The following is a 15667-nucleotide window of genomic DNA, read 5'->3' as shown; positions in this document are numbered from 1 at the left end:
ACGCGGAGCAGAAATGCCCTCTCACAGGATTTCAGGTGAAGGAGATATTCGCACCCCTAAAAGTGTCACCACCTCAAATACACCGGGGTAAGGTGCCAACTTACCCGGGCTCCTGGAACTGCTGCCCGGCTGAAGCCCAAAATAAAAACCTCATAGGGTTTTTCCTCCAAAACGTCAATGAAGACAGACCTGCCAGCCAGGCCGACGGGGACTTCCAGGAGGCCGGCATGACGTGCCACTACATACCGGTCACACCATGGAAGTCCTTCTCGGGTTGGACCAGGTGCAGCTCCCGCTAGAACGTGCAGCACGTCCTCCTTCACGGTACTCTCGGTTGGACTCGCCAACGTGGCCGAGCTCCTACAACTGCTGGTCGGCCTGGGACTCCAGAAAGAATGCACCAAAGTTCTTTCGTGGAAGTCCAGGTGCACCGGACCGACCAGCCAACGAGGCCGACGGGGACTTCCAGGAGGCCGGCATGACGTGCCACTACATACCGGTCACACCATGGAAGTCCTTCTCGGCCACAAACGGTTAGGACTTCCCGCTAGGAAGAACCGTAGGGACTTGGAACGCGGAGCAGAAATGCCCTCTCACAGGATTTCAGGTGAAGGAGATATTCGCACCCCTAAAAGTGTCACCACCTCAAATACACCGGGGTAAGGTGCCAACTTACCCGGGCTCCTGGAACTGCTGCCCGGCTGAAGCCCAAAATAAAAACCTCATAGGGTTTTTCCTCCAAAACGTCAATGAAGACAGACCTGCCAGCCAGGCCGACGGGGACTTCCAGGAGGCCGGCATGACGTGCCACTACATACCGGTCACACCATGGAAGTCCTTCTCGGGTTGGACCAGGTGCAGCTCCCGCTAGAACGTGCAGCACGTCCTCCTTCACGGTACTCTCGGTTGGACTCGCCAACGTGGCCGAGCTCCTACAACTGCTGGTCGGCCTGGGACTCCAGAAAGAATGCACCAAAGTTCTTTCGTGGAAGTCCAGGTGCACCGGACCGACCAGCCAACGAGGCCGACGGGGACTTCCAGGAGGCCGGCATGACGTGCCACTACATACCGGTCACACCATGGAAGTCCTTCTCGGCCACAAACGGTTAGGACTTCCCGCTAGGAAGAACCGTAGGGACTTGGAACGCGGAGCAGAAATGCCCTCTCACAGGATTTCAGGTGAAGGAGATATTCGCACCCCTAAAAGTGTCACCACCTCAAATACACCGGGGTAAGGTGCCAACTTACCCGGGCTCCTGGAACTGCTGCCCGGCTGAAGCCCAAAATAAAAACCTCATAGGGTTTTTCCTCCAAAACGTCAATGAAGACAGACCTGCCAGCCAGGCCGACGGGGACTTCCAGGAGGCCGGCATGACGTGCCACTACATACCGGTCACACCATGGAAGTCCTTCTCGGGTTGGACCAGGTGCAGCTCCCGCTAGAACGTGCAGCACGTCCTCCTTCACGGTACTCTCGGTTGGACTCGCCAACGTGGCCGAGCTCCTACAACTGCTGGTCGGCCTGGGACTCCAGAAAGAATGCACCAAAGTTCTTTCGTGGAAGTCCAGGTGCACCGGACCGACCAGCCAACGAGGCCGACGGGGACTTCCAGGAGGCCGGCATGACGTGCCACTACATACCGGTCACACCATGGAAGTCCTTCTCGGCCACAAACGGTTAGGACTTCCCGCTAGGAAGAACCGTAGGGACTTGGAACGCGGAGCAGAAATGCCCTCTCACAGGATTTCAGGTGAAGGAGATATTCGCACCCCTAAAAGTGTCACCACCTCAAATACACCGGGGTAAGGTGCCAACTTACCCGGGCTCCTGGAACTGCTGCCCGGCTGAAGCCCAAAATAAAAACCTCATAGGGTTTTTCCTCCAAAACGTCAATGAAGACAGACCTGCCAGCCAGGCCGACGGGGACTTCCAGGAGGCCGGCATGACGTGCCACTACATACCGGTCACACCATGGAAGTCCTTCTCGGGTTGGACCAGGTGCAGCTCCCGCTAGAACGTGCAGCACGTCCTCCTTCACGGTACTCTCGGTTGGACTCGCCAACGTGGCCGAGCTCCTACAACTGCTGGTCGGCCTGGGACTCCAGAAAGAATGCACCAAAGTTCTTTCGTGGAAGTCCAGGTGCACCGGACCGACCAGCCAACGAGGCCGACGGGGACTTCCAGGAGGCCGGCATGACGTGCCACTACATACCGGTCACACCATGGAAGTCCTTCTCGGCCACAAACGGTTAGGACTTCCCGCTAGGAAGAACCGTAGGGACTTGGAACGCGGAGCAGAAATGCCCTCTCACAGGATTTCAGGTGAAGGAGATATTCGCACCCCTAAAAGTGTCACCACCTCAAATACACCGGGGTAAGGTGCCAACTTACCCGGGCTCCTGGAACTGCTGCCCGGCTGAAGCCCAAAATAAAAACCTCATAGGGTTTTTCCTCCAAAACGTCAATGAAGACAGACCTGCCAGCCAGGCCGACGGGGACTTCCAGGAGGCCGGCATGACGTGCCACTACATACCGGTCACACCATGGAAGTCCTTCTCGGGTTGGACCAGGTGCAGCTCCCGCTAGAACGTGCAGCACGTCCTCCTTCACGGTACTCTCGGTTGGACTCGCCAACGTGGCCGAGCTCCTACAACTGCTGGTCGGCCTGGGACTCCAGAAAGAATGCACCAAAGTTCTTTCGTGGAAGTCCAGGTGCACCGGACCGACCAGCCAACGAGGCCGACGGGGACTTCCAGGAGGCCGGCATGACGTGCCACTACATACCGGTCACACCATGGAAGTCCTTCTCGGCCACAAACGGTTAGGACTTCCCGCTAGGAAGAACCGTAGGGACTTGGAACGCGGAGCAGAAATGCCCTCTCACAGGATTTCAGGTGAAGGAGATATTCGCACCCCTAAAAGTGTCACCACCTCAAATACACCGGGGTAAGGTGCCAACTTACCCGGGCTCCTGGAACTGCTGCCCGGCTGAAGCCCAAAATAAAAACCTCATAGGGTTTTTCCTCCAAAACGTCAATGAAGACAGACCTGCCAGCCAGGCCGACGGGGACTTCCAGGAGGCCGGCATGACGTGCCACTACATACCGGTCACACCATGGAAGTCCTTCTCGGGTTGGACCAGGTGCAGCTCCCGCTAGAACGTGCAGCACGTCCTCCTTCACGGTACTCTCGGTTGGACTCGCCAACGTGGCCGAGCTCCTACAACTGCTGGTCGGCCTGGGACTCCAGAAAGAATGCACCAAAGTTCTTTCGTGGAAGTCCAGGTGCACCGGACCGACCAGCCAACGAGGCCGACGGGGACTTCCAGGAGGCCGGCATGACGTGCCACTACATACCGGTCACACCATGGAAGTCCTTCTCGGCCACAAACGGTTAGGACTTCCCGCTAGGAAGAACCGTAGGGACTTGGAACGCGGAGCAGAAATGCCCTCTCACAGGATTTCAGGTGAAGGAGATATTCGCACCCCTAAAAGTGTCACCACCTCAAATACACCGGGGTAAGGTGCCAACTTACCCGGGCTCCTGGAACTGCTGCCCGGCTGAAGCCCAAAATAAAAACCTCATAGGGTTTTTCCTCCAAAACGTCAATGAAGACAGACCTGCCAGCCAGGCCGACGGGGACTTCCAGGAGGCCGGCATGACGTGCCACTACATACCGGTCACACCATGGAAGTCCTTCTCGGGTTGGACCAGGTGCAGCTCCCGCTAGAACGTGCAGCACGTCCTCCTTCACGGTACTCTCGGTTGGACTCGCCAACGTGGCCGAGCTCCTACAACTGCTGGTCGGCCTGGGACTCCAGAAAGAATGCACCAAAGTTCTTTCGTGGAAGTCCAGGTGCACCGGACCGACCAGCCAACGAGGCCGACGGGGACTTCCAGGAGGCCGGCATGACGTGCCACTACATACCGGTCACACCATGGAAGTCCTTCTCGGCCACAAACGGTTAGGACTTCCCGCTAGGAAGAACCGTAGGGACTTGGAACGCGGAGCAGAAATGCCCTCTCACAGGATTTCAGGTGAAGGAGATATTCGCACCCCTAAAAGTGTCACCACCTCAAATACACCGGGGTAAGGTGCCAACTTACCCGGGCTCCTGGAACTGCTGCCCGGCTGAAGCCCAAAATAAAAACCTCATAGGGTTTTTCCTCCAAAACGTCAATGAAGACAGACCTGCCAGCCAGGCCGACGGGGACTTCCAGGAGGCCGGCATGACGTGCCACTACATACCGGTCACACCATGGAAGTCCTTCTCGGCCACGAACGGTTAGGACTTCCCGCTAGGAAGAACCGTTAGGACTTGGAACGCGGAGCAGAAATGCCCTCTCACAGGATTTCAGGTGAAGGAGATATTTGCACCCCTAAAAGTGTCACCACCTCAAATACACCGGGGTAAGGTGCCAAAGTACCCGGGCTCCTGGAACTGCTGCCCGGCTGAGGCCCAAAATAAAAACCTCATAGGGTTTTTTCTCCAAAACGTCAATGAAGACAGACCTGCGAGCGAGGCCGACCGGGACTTCCAGGAGGCCGGCAGGAGGTGTCACTACCTACCGGTCACACCATGGAAGTCCTTCCCGGCTTGGAACGGGAGCAGCTCCCGTTTGTACTTCCTATTTCACGGCTTTCGGTAGGAGTTGCCGAGGTGGCCGAGCTCCTGCAACTGCAGGTCGGCTTGGGACTTCAGAAAATACCATAAAAAAAAAAAGTTTTTTTTATTATGAAGGTAAAACACACAGCGGGACCGAGACGCGAGCCAGGCCGACGGGGACTTCCAGGAGGTCGGCATGAGGTGGCCGCGCCTACCGCTCTTGCCCTGGAAGTCCGCCGAGGACCGCAGGGCGCTACGGAGCTCGTAAACTGCTGCCCCCGGGCTGGCACGGCTTCCCCATGGCTCCTCTATCCCCCCACGGGTGCAATAGGCAGGCACACGCCGCTCGTACACCGAGGTGGCTCCCGGCCGCTTTCGGTAGGAGTCACCGAGGTGGCCTTGCTCGTGCAAATGCAGGTGGGCTTGGGGCTTCCGAAAATACCATAAAAAAAAAAAGATTTTTTTATTAAGAAGGTAAAAAAAAAACCAGCGGGACCGACCCGCGAGCTAGGCCGACGGGGACTTCCAGGAGGTCGGCATGAGGTGGAGGCTCCTACCGCTCTTGCCCTGGAAGTCCTCAGAGGACCGCGGGCGCTGTGGAGCTCCCACAAGGAAGCTGCCGGCATGCAGCAGCTCCCACGGGGCCCCTCTATCCCCCCACGGGTGCAATAGGCAGGCACACGCCGCTCGTACACCGAGGTGGCTCCCGGCCGCTTTCGGTAGGAGTCACCGAGGTGGCCTTGCTCGTGCAAATGCAGGTGGGCTTGGGGCTTCCGAAAATACCATAAAAAAAAAAAGATTTTTTTATTAAGAAGGTAAAAAAAAAACCAGCGGGACCGACCCGCGAGCTAGGCCGACGGGGACTTCCAGGAGGTCGGCATGAGGTGGAGGCTCCTACCGCTCTTGCCCTGGAAGTCCTCAGAGGACCGCGGGCGCTGTGGAGCTCCCACAAGGAAGCTGCCGGCATGCAGCAGCTCCCACGGGGCCCCTCTATCCCCCCACGGGTGCAATAGGCAGGCACACGCCGCTCGTACACCGAGGTGGCTCCCGGCCGCTTTCGGTAGGAGTCACCGAGGTGGCCTTGCTCGTGCAAATGCAGGTGGGCTTGGGGCTTCCGAAAATACCATAAAAAAAAAAAGATTTTTTTATTAAGAAGGTAAAAAAAAAACCAGCGGGACCGACCCGCGAGCTAGGCCGACGGGGACTTCCAGGAGGTCGGCATGAGGTGGAGGCTCCTACCGCTCTTGCCCTGGAAGTCCTCAGAGGACCGCGGGCGCTGTGGAGCTCCCACAAGGAAGCTGCCGGCATGCAGCAGCTCCCACGGGGCCCCTCTATCCCCCCACGGGTGCAATAGGCAGGCACACGCCGCTCGTACACCGAGGTGGCTCCCGGCCGCTTTCGGTAGGAGTCACCGAGGTGGCCTTGCTCGTGCAAATGCAGGTGGGCTTGGGGCTTCCGAAAATACCATAAAAAAAAAAAGATTTTTTTATTAAGAAGGTAAAAAAAAAACCAGCGGGACCGACCCGCGAGCTAGGCCGACGGGGACTTCCAGGAGGTCGGCATGAGGTGGAGGCTCCTACCGCTCTTGCCCTGGAAGTCCTCAGAGGACCGCGGGCGCTGTGGAGCTCCCACAAGGAAGCTGCCGGCATGCAGCAGCTCCCACGGGGCCCCTCTATCCCCCCACGGGTGCAATAGGCAGGCACACGCCGCTCGTACACCGAGGTGGCTCCCGGCCGCTTTCGGTAGGAGTCACCGAGGTGGCCTTGCTCGTGCAAATGCAGGTGGGCTTGGGGCTTCCGAAAATACCATAAAAAAAAAAAGATTTTTTTATTAAGAAGGTAAAAAAAAAACCAGCGGGACCGACCCGCGAGCTAGGCCGACGGGGACTTCCAGGAGGTCGGCATGAGGTGGAGGCTCCTACCGCTCTTGCCCTGGAAGTCCTCAGAGGACCGCGGGCGCTGTGGAGCTCCCACAAGGAAGCTGCCGGCATGCAGCAGCTCCCACGGGGCCCCTCTATCCCCCCACGGGTGCAATAGGCAGGCACACGCCGCTCGTACACCGAGGTGGCTCCCGGCCGCTTTCGGTAGGAGTCACCGAGGTGGCCTTGCTCGTGCAAATGCAGGTGGGCTTGGGGCTTCCGAAAATACCATAAAAAAAAAAAGATTTTTTTATTAAGAAGGTAAAAAAAAAAACAGCGGGACCGACCCGCGAGCTAGGCCGACGGGGACTTCCAGGAGGTCGGCATGAGGTGGAGGCTCCTACCGCTCTTGCCCTGGAAGTCCTCAGAGGACCGCGGGCGCTGTGGAGCTCCCACAAGGAAGCTGCCGGCATGCAGCAGCTCCCACGGGGCCCCTCTATCCCCCCACGGGTGCAATAGGCAGGCACACGCCGCTCGTACACCGAGGTGGCTCCCGGCCGCTTTCGGTAGGAGTCACCGAGGTGGCCTTGCTCGTGCAAATGCAGGTGGGCTTGGGGCTTCCGAAAATACCATAAAAAAAAAAAGATTTTTTTATTAAGAAGGTAAAAAAAAAAACAGCGGGACCGACCCGCGAGCTAGGCCGACGGGGACTTCCAGGAGGTCGGCATGAGGTGGAGGCTCCTACCGCTCTTGCCCTGGAAGTCCTCAGAGGACCGCGGGCGCTGTGGAGCTCCCACAAGGAAGCTGCCGGCATGCAGCAGCTCCCACGGGGCCCCTCTATCCCCCCACGGGTGCAATAGGCAGGCACACGCCGCTCGTACACCGAGGTGGCTCCCGGCCGCTTTCGGTAGGAGTCACCGAGGTGGCCGGGCTCGTGCAACTCCAGGTGGGCTTGGGACTTCAGAAAATGGCATAAAAAAAAAAAAAATTTTTATTAAGAAGGTAAAAAAAAACAGCGGGACCAACCCGCGAGCGAGGCCGACGGGGACATCCAGGGCAGCGGCGTGAGAGGGCGGCTTGGTGCCGCTATCTCCCTGGAAGCCGCATTCGGCCTAAGCAGGGAACGCCTCCCGCCCTCCTCTCGTCCTGGAAGTGTTGGACTTGGGGGGCGGAGCAAGTTCTCCCTCTCACAGTATTTCAGGCGTAGGAGATATTCACACCCCTAAAAGTGTCACCTCGCCAATTACACCGGTGGGAGGTGCCAAAATGCCCGGCCTCCTGGAACGGCTGCTTGGCTGAAGGCCAAAATAAAAACCTCATAGGGTTTTTTCTCCAAAACGTGAATGAAGACAGACACGCGAGCGAGGCCGAGGGGGAGTTCCAGGAGGTCGGCATGAGGTGGCCGCACCTACCGCTTGAGCCCTGGAAGTCCGTCGCGGACCGGAAGTGCATGTCGGGCGGGTGAACTACGGGACTCGCCGCGGGCGCTGTGGAGCTCCCACAAGGAAGCTGCCGGCATGTACAAGCTCCCACGGGGCCCCTCTATCCCCCCACGGGTGCAAAAGGCCGGCACACGCCGCTCATACGCGGAGCTGGCTCCCGGCCGCTGACATGCATCATTCGCGGACCGGAAGTGCTTGTCAGCCGGGTGGACACGACGGGACTCGCCGCGGGCGCTGTGGAGCTCGTACAGGGCTGCCCCCGGGCTGGCACAGCTTCCCCATGGCTCCTCTATCCCCCCACGGCTGCAATAGGCAGGCACACGCCGCTCGTACACCGAGCTGGCTCCCGGCCGCTTTCGGTAGGAGTCACCGAGGTGGCCTTGCTCGTGCAAATGCAGGGGGGCTTGGGGCTTCGGAAAATACCATAAAAAAAAAAAGTTTTTTTATTAAGAAGGTAAAAAAAAAAACAGCGGGACCGACCCGCGAGCTAGGCCGACGGGGACTTCCAGGAGGTCGGCATGAGGTGGAGGCTCCTACCGCTCTTGCCCTGGAAGTCCGCAGAGGACCGCGGGCGCTGTGGAGCTCCCACAAGGAAGCTGCCGGCATGCAGCAGCTCCCACGGGGCCCCTCTATCCCCCCACGGGTGCAGAAGGCAGGCACACCGCCGCTGATAGGCGGAGCTGGCTCCCGGCCGCTGTCATGCATCACTCGCGGACCGGAAGTGCTTGGCAGCCGGGTGGACACGACGGGACTCGCCGCGGGCGCTGTGGAGCTCCCACAAGGAAGCTGCCGGCATCCACAAGCTCCCACGGGGCCCCTCTATCCCCCCACGGGTGCAGAAGGCAGGCACACCGCCTCTGATAGGCGGAGCTGGCTCCCGGCCGCTGTCATGCATCACTCGCGGACCGGAAGTGCTTGGCAGCCGGGTGGACACGGCGGGACTCGCCGCGGGTGCTGTGGAGCTCGTACAGGGCTGCCCCCGGGCTGGCACAGCTTCCCCATGGCTCCTCTATCCCCCCACGGGTGCAATAGGCAGGCACACGCCGCACACGCCGCTCGTACACGGAGATGGCTCCCGGCCGCTTTCGGTAGGAGTCACCGAGGTGGCCTTGCTCGTGCAAATGCAGGTGGGCTTGGGGCTTCGGAAAATACCATAAAAAAAAAAAGTTTTTTTATTAAGAAGGTAAAAAAAAAAACAGCGGGACCGACCCGCGAGCTAGGCCGACGGGGACTTCCAGGAGGTCGGCATGAGGTGGAGGCTCCTACCGCTCTTGCCCTGGAAGTCCGCAGAGGACCGCGGGCGCTGTGGAGCTCCCACAAGGAAGCTGCCGGCATGCAGCAGCTCCCACGGGGCCCCTCTATCCCCCCACGGGTGCAGAAGGCAGGCACACCGCCGCTGATAGGCGGAGCTGGCTCCCGGCCGCTGTCATGCATCACTCGCGGACCGGAAGTGCTTGGCAGCCGGGTGGACACGACGGGACTCGCCGCGGGCGCTGTGGAGCTCCCACAAGGAAGCTGCCGGCATCCACAAGCTCCCACGGGGCCCCTCTATCCCCCCACGGGTGCAGAAGGCAGGCACACCGCCTCTGATAGGCGGAGCTGGCTCCCGGCCGCTGTCATGCATCACTCGCGGACCGGAAGTGCTTGGCAACCGGGTGGACACGACGGGACTCGCCGCGGGCGCTGTGGAGCTCCCACAAGGAAGCTGCCGGCATCCACAAGCTCCCACGGGGCCCCTCTATCCCCCCACGGGTGCAGAAGGCAGGCACACCGCCTCTGATAGGCGGAGCTGGCTCCCGGCCGCTGTCATGCATCACTCGCGGACCGGAAGTGCTTGGCAGCCGGGTGGACACGGCGGGACTCGCCGCGGGTGCTGTGGAGCTCGTACAGGGCTGCCCCCGGGCTGGCACAGCTTCCCCATGGCTCCTCTATCCCCCCACGGGTGCAATAGGCAGGCACACGCCGCACACGCCGCTCGTACACGGAGATGACTCCCGGCCGCTTTCGGTAGGAGTCACCGAGGTGTCCTTGCTCGTGCAACTGCAGGTGGGCTTGGGGCTTCCGAAAGTACCATAAAAAAAAAAAGATTTTTTTATTAAGAAGGTAAAAAAAAAAACAGCGGGACCGACCCGCGAGCTAAGCCGACGGGGACTTCCAGGAGGTCGGCATGAGGTGGCCGCTCATACCGCTCTTGCCCTGGAAGTCCGCCGAGGACCGCGGGCGCTGTGGAGCTCCCACAAGGAAGCTGCCGGCATGCAGCAGCTCCCACGGGGCCCCTCTATCCCCCCACGGGTGCAGAAGGCAGGCACACCGCCGCTGATAGGCGGAGCTGGCTCCCGGCCGCTGTCATGCATCACTCGCGGACCGGAAGTGCTTGGCAGCCGGGTGGACACGGCGGGACTCGCCGCGGGCGCTGTGGAGCTCGTACAGGGCTGCCCCCGGGCTGGCACAGCTTCCCCAAGGCTCCTCTATCCCCCCACGGGTGCAATAGGCAGGCACACGCCGCACACGCCGCTCGTACACGGAGATGGCTCCCGGCCGCTTTCGGTAGGAGTCACCGAGGTGGCCTTGCTCGTGCAACTGCAGGTGGGCTTGGGGCTTCCGAAAGTACCATAAAAAAAAAAAGATTTTTTTATTAAGAAGGTAAAAAAAAAAACAGCGGGACCGACCCGCGAGCTAAGCCGACGGGGACTTCCAGGAGGTCGGCATGAGGTGGCCGCTCATACCGCTCTTGCCCTGGAAGTCCGCCGAGGACCGCGGGCGCTGTGGAGCTCCCACAAGGAAGCTGCCGGCATGCAGCAGCTCCCACGGGGCCCCTCTATCCCCCCACGGGTGCAGAAGGCAGGCACACCGCCGCTGATAGGCGGAGCTGGCTCCCGGCCGCTGTCATGCATCACTCGCGGACCGGAAGTGCTTGGCAGCCGGGTGGACACGGCGGGACTCGCCGCGGGCGCTGTGGAGCTCGTACAGGGCTGCCCCCGGGCTGGCACAGCTTCCCCAAGGCTCCTCTATCCCCCCACGGGTGCAATAGGCAGGCACACGCCGCACACGCCGCTCGTACACGGAGATGGCTCCCGGCCGCTTTCGGTAGGAGTCACCGAGGTGGCCTTGCTCGTGCAACTGTAGGTGGGCTTGAGGCTTCAGAAAATACCATAAAAAAAAAAAGATTTTTTTATTAAGAAGGTAAAAAAACCAGCGGGACCGACCCGCGAGCGAGGCCGACGGGGACTTCCAGGAGGTCGGCATGACTTTGCCGCTCATACCGCTCTTGCCCTGGAAGTCCACAAGGGGCGCTGCGGAGCTCGTACACGGCTGCCCCCGGTCTTGCACAGCTTCCCCATGGCTCCTGTATCCCCCCCACGGGTGCAGGCACACGCCGCTCATACACTCTGGAGCTGGCTGACATGCCACCTCCTGGCCGACCGGAAGTACATGTCAGGCGGCTTGGGACATAGTGGGACCCCCCCGCTGGCGCTGTGGAGCTCATACACTGTTGCCCCCGGGCATGCACAGCTTGCACACGGCTCCTCTACCCTGGGCTGCAATGGGCAGCACACGCCGCTCATACACTCTGGAGCTGGCTGACAGCAACTGCTGCTGATAATGATGATGACGATAATGTGCAAAGGGTTATCTATCGGCGGACAGTGTCACACTCTGGCCCTGGAACTGTGCCCCGGCCTGCCTCTGCTGCTCATTACCGCCTCTGACATTTTTAAACATACCCGACTTTAACTTGATTTTAAATGTTTCACTTTCAAATGTTTCACTTTCAGTTGCAGAAATGTCATTCTTTGACATTTGGGCCTTTTTATTGTCACTGCTGTTTGGTCACCAAATGGATCTCCTTGGATTGAGGCCTAGTCCTCTCCCCACCGCCCTGGAACTCTGCCCCGGCCTACGCTGCCTGCCGTCACACCCCTGGCCCTGGAACTCTGCCCCGGCCTGCCCTTGCTGTTCACCACCGCCTCTGACATTTTTGAACATACCCCACTTTAACCCCTTAAGGACGCAGCCTAGTTTGGGCCTTAAGGCTCAGAGCCCATTTTTCAAATCTGACATATTTCACTTTATGTGGTAATAACGTCGGAATGCTTAAACCTATCCAAGCGATTCTGAGATTGTTTTCTCGTGACACTTTGGGCTTCATGTTCGTGGTAAAATTTGGTCGATATATTCAGTGTTTATTGGTGAAAAATTGCAAAATTTAGAGAAAATTTTGAAAAAATTGCATTTTTCAGAATTTAAATGCATCTGCTTGTAAAACAGACGGTTATACCACCCAAAATAGTTACTAGTTCACATTTCCCATATGTCTACTTTAGATTGGCATCGTTTTTTTAACATTCTTTTATTTTTCTTGGACGTTACAAGGCTTAGAACATAAACAGCAATTTCTCATATTTTTAAGAAAATTTCAAAAGCCTTTTTTTTAAGGTACCTCTTGAGTTCTGAAGTGGCTTTGAGGGGCCTATGTATTAGAAACCCCCATAAAACACCCCATTTTAAAAACTAGACCCCTCAAAGTATTCAAAACAGCATTTAGAAAGTTTTTTAACCCTTCAGGCATTTCACAGGAATTAAAGCAATGTGGAGGTGAAATTTGCAAATTTCATTTTTCTTGCTGAATTTCAATATTATTCCATTTTTTTCTGTAACACAGAAGATTTTACCAGAGAAATACTACTAAATATGTATTGTCCAGATTCTGCAGTTTTTAGAAATGTCCCACATGTGGCTCTAGTGCGCTCGTGGAATAAAACACAAGCCTCAGAAACAAAGGAGCACCTAGTGCATTTTGAGGCCTCTTTTTTATTAGAATATATTTTAGGCAGCATGCCAGGTTTGAAGAGGTGTTGAGGTATGAAAGCAATGGAAACCCACCAGAAGTGACCCCATTTTGGAAACTAGACCCCTCAAGGAATTCATTTATGGTTGTTGTTATCATTTTGACCACACCGTTTTTTCACAGCACCTATTTGAATTGGGCTGTGAATTAAAAAAATGATATTTTTTTCCATTAAGATGTAATTTTTGTTCAAAATTTCTTATTTTCACAAGGAATAAAACACCCCATTTTGTTGCCCAATTTGTCCTGAGTGCGGCAATACCCCATTTGTGGTGATAAACTGATGTTTGGGCCCATGGCAGGACTCAGAAGGAAAGGACCACCATTTGGCCTACTGGAGCTTTTCTTGTGCTAAGTCATGTATGCAGAAGCCCCTGAGGTACCAGTACAGTTGAAACCCCCGAGAAGTGACCCCATTTTAAAAACTACACCCCTTAAGACATTCATCTAGTGGTGTAGTGAGCATTTTGACCCCACAGTTATTGTGTAAAAGGTAATGCGCAGCAGATGGTGCAAAGTGAGATTTGCAATTTCCTATGCATATATGCCATTTCAGTGTCTGATATATTGTGCCCAGCATGTGCCACTGGAGACATACACCCCATAAATTGTAATGTGGGTTCTCCCGGGTACGGCAATACCCTACATGTGGCTGTTATTAGCTGCCTGGGCACACGACAGGGCTCAGAAGGGAAGGACCACCATTTAGCCTACTGGAGCTTTTCTGGTGCTAAGTCATGTAGGCAGAACCCCTGAGGTACCAGTACAGTTGAAACCCCCGAGAAGTGACCCCATTTTAAAAACTACACCCCTTAAGACATTCATCTAGTGGTGTAGTGAGCATTTTGACCCCACAGTTATTGTGTAAAAGGTAATGCGCAGCAGATGGTGCAAAGTGAGATTTGCAATTTCCTATGCATATATGCCATTTCAGTGTCTGATATATTGTGCCCAGCATGTGCCACTGGAGACATACACCCCATAAATTGTAATGTGGGTTCTCCCGGGTACGGCAATACCCTACATGTGGCTGTTATTAGCTGCCTGGGCACACGACAGGGCTCAGAAGGGAAGGACCACCATTTAGCCTACTGGAGCTTTTCTGGTGCTAAGTCATGTAGGCAGAACCCCTGAGGTACCAGTACAGTTGAAACCCCCGAGAAGTGACCCCATTTTAAAAACTACACCCCTTAAGACATTCATCTAGTGGTGTAGTGAGCATTTTGACCCCACAGTTATTGTGTAAAAGGTAATGCGCAGCAGATGGTGCAAAGTGAGATTTGCAATTTCCTATGCATATATGCCATTTCAGTGTCTGATATATTGTGCCCAGCATGTGCCACTGGAGACATACACCCCATAAATTGTAATGTGGGTTCTCCCGGGTACGGCAATACCCTACATGTGGCTGTTATTAGCTGCCTGGGCACACGACAGGGCTCAGAAGGGAAGGACCACCATTTAGCCTACTGGAGCTTTTCTGGTGCTAAGTCATGTAGGCAGAACCCCTGAGGTACCAGTACAGTTGAAACCCCCGAGAAGTGACCCCATTTTAAAAACTACACCCCTTAAGACATTCATCTAGTGGTGTAGTGAGCATTTTGACCCCACAGTTATTGTGTAAAAGGTAATGCGCAGCAGATGGTGCAAAGTGAGATTTGCAATTTCCTATGCATATATGCCATTTCAGTGTCTGATATATTGTGCCCAGCATGTGCCACTGGAGACATACACCCCATAAATTGTAATGTGGGTTCTCCCGGGTACGGCAATACCCTACATGTGGCTGTTATTAGCTGCCTGGGCACACGACAGGGCTCAGAAGGGAAGGACCACCATTTAGCCTACTGGAGCTTTTCTGGTGCTAAGTCATGTAGGCAGAACCCCTGAGGTACCAGTACAGTTGAAACCCCCGAGAAGTGACCCCATTTTAAAAACTACACCCCTTAAGACATTCATCTAGTGGTGTAGTGAGCATTTTGACCCCACAGTTATTGTGTAAAAGGTAATGCGCAGCAGATGGTGCAAAGTGAGATTTGCAATTTCCTATGCATATATGCCATTTCAGTGTCTGATATATTGTGCCCAGCATGTGCCACTGGAGACATACACCCCATAAATTGTAATGTGGGTTCTCCCGGGTACGGCAATACCCTACATGTGGCTGTTATTAGCTGCCTGGGCACACGACAGGGCTCAGAAGGGAAGGACCACCATTTAGCCTACTGGAGCTTTTCTGGTGCTAAGTCATGTAGGCAGAACCCCTGAGGTACCAGTACAGTTGAAACCCCCGAGAAGTGACCCCATTTTAAAAACTACACCCCTTAAGACATTCATCTAGTGGTGTAGTGAGCATTTTGACCCCACAGTTATTGTGTAAAAGGTAATGCGCAGCAGATGGTGCAAAGTGAGATTTGCAATTTCCTATGCATATATGCCATTTCAGTGTCTGATATATTGTGCCCAGCATGTGCCACTGGAGACATACACCCCATAAATTGTAATGTGGGTTCTCCCGGGTACGGCAATACCCTACATGTGGCTGTTATTAGCTGCCTGGGCACACGACAGGGCTCAGAAGGGAAGGACCACCATTTAGCCTACTGGAGCTTTTCTGGTGCTAAGTCATGTAGGCAGAACCCCTGAGGTACCAGTACAGTTGAAACCCCCGAGAAGTGACCCCATTTTAAAAACTACACCCCTTAAGACATTCATCTAGTGGTGTAGTGAGCATTTTGACCCCACAGTTATTGTGTAAAAGGTAATGCGCAGCAGATGGTGCAAAGTGAGATTTGCAATTTCCTATGCATATATGCCATTTCAGTGTCTGATATATTGTGCCCAGCATGTGCCACTGGAGACATACACCCCATAAATTGTAATGTGGGTTCTCCCGGGTACGGCAATACC

Source organism: Rhinoderma darwinii, unplaced genomic scaffold (genome assembly GCF_050947455.1).
Source record: "Rhinoderma darwinii isolate aRhiDar2 unplaced genomic scaffold, aRhiDar2.hap1 Scaffold_4445, whole genome shotgun sequence".
Lineage (NCBI taxonomy): Eukaryota > Metazoa > Chordata > Amphibia > Anura > Rhinodermatidae > Rhinoderma > Rhinoderma darwinii.
This window is presented reverse-complemented; position numbering follows the sequence as displayed.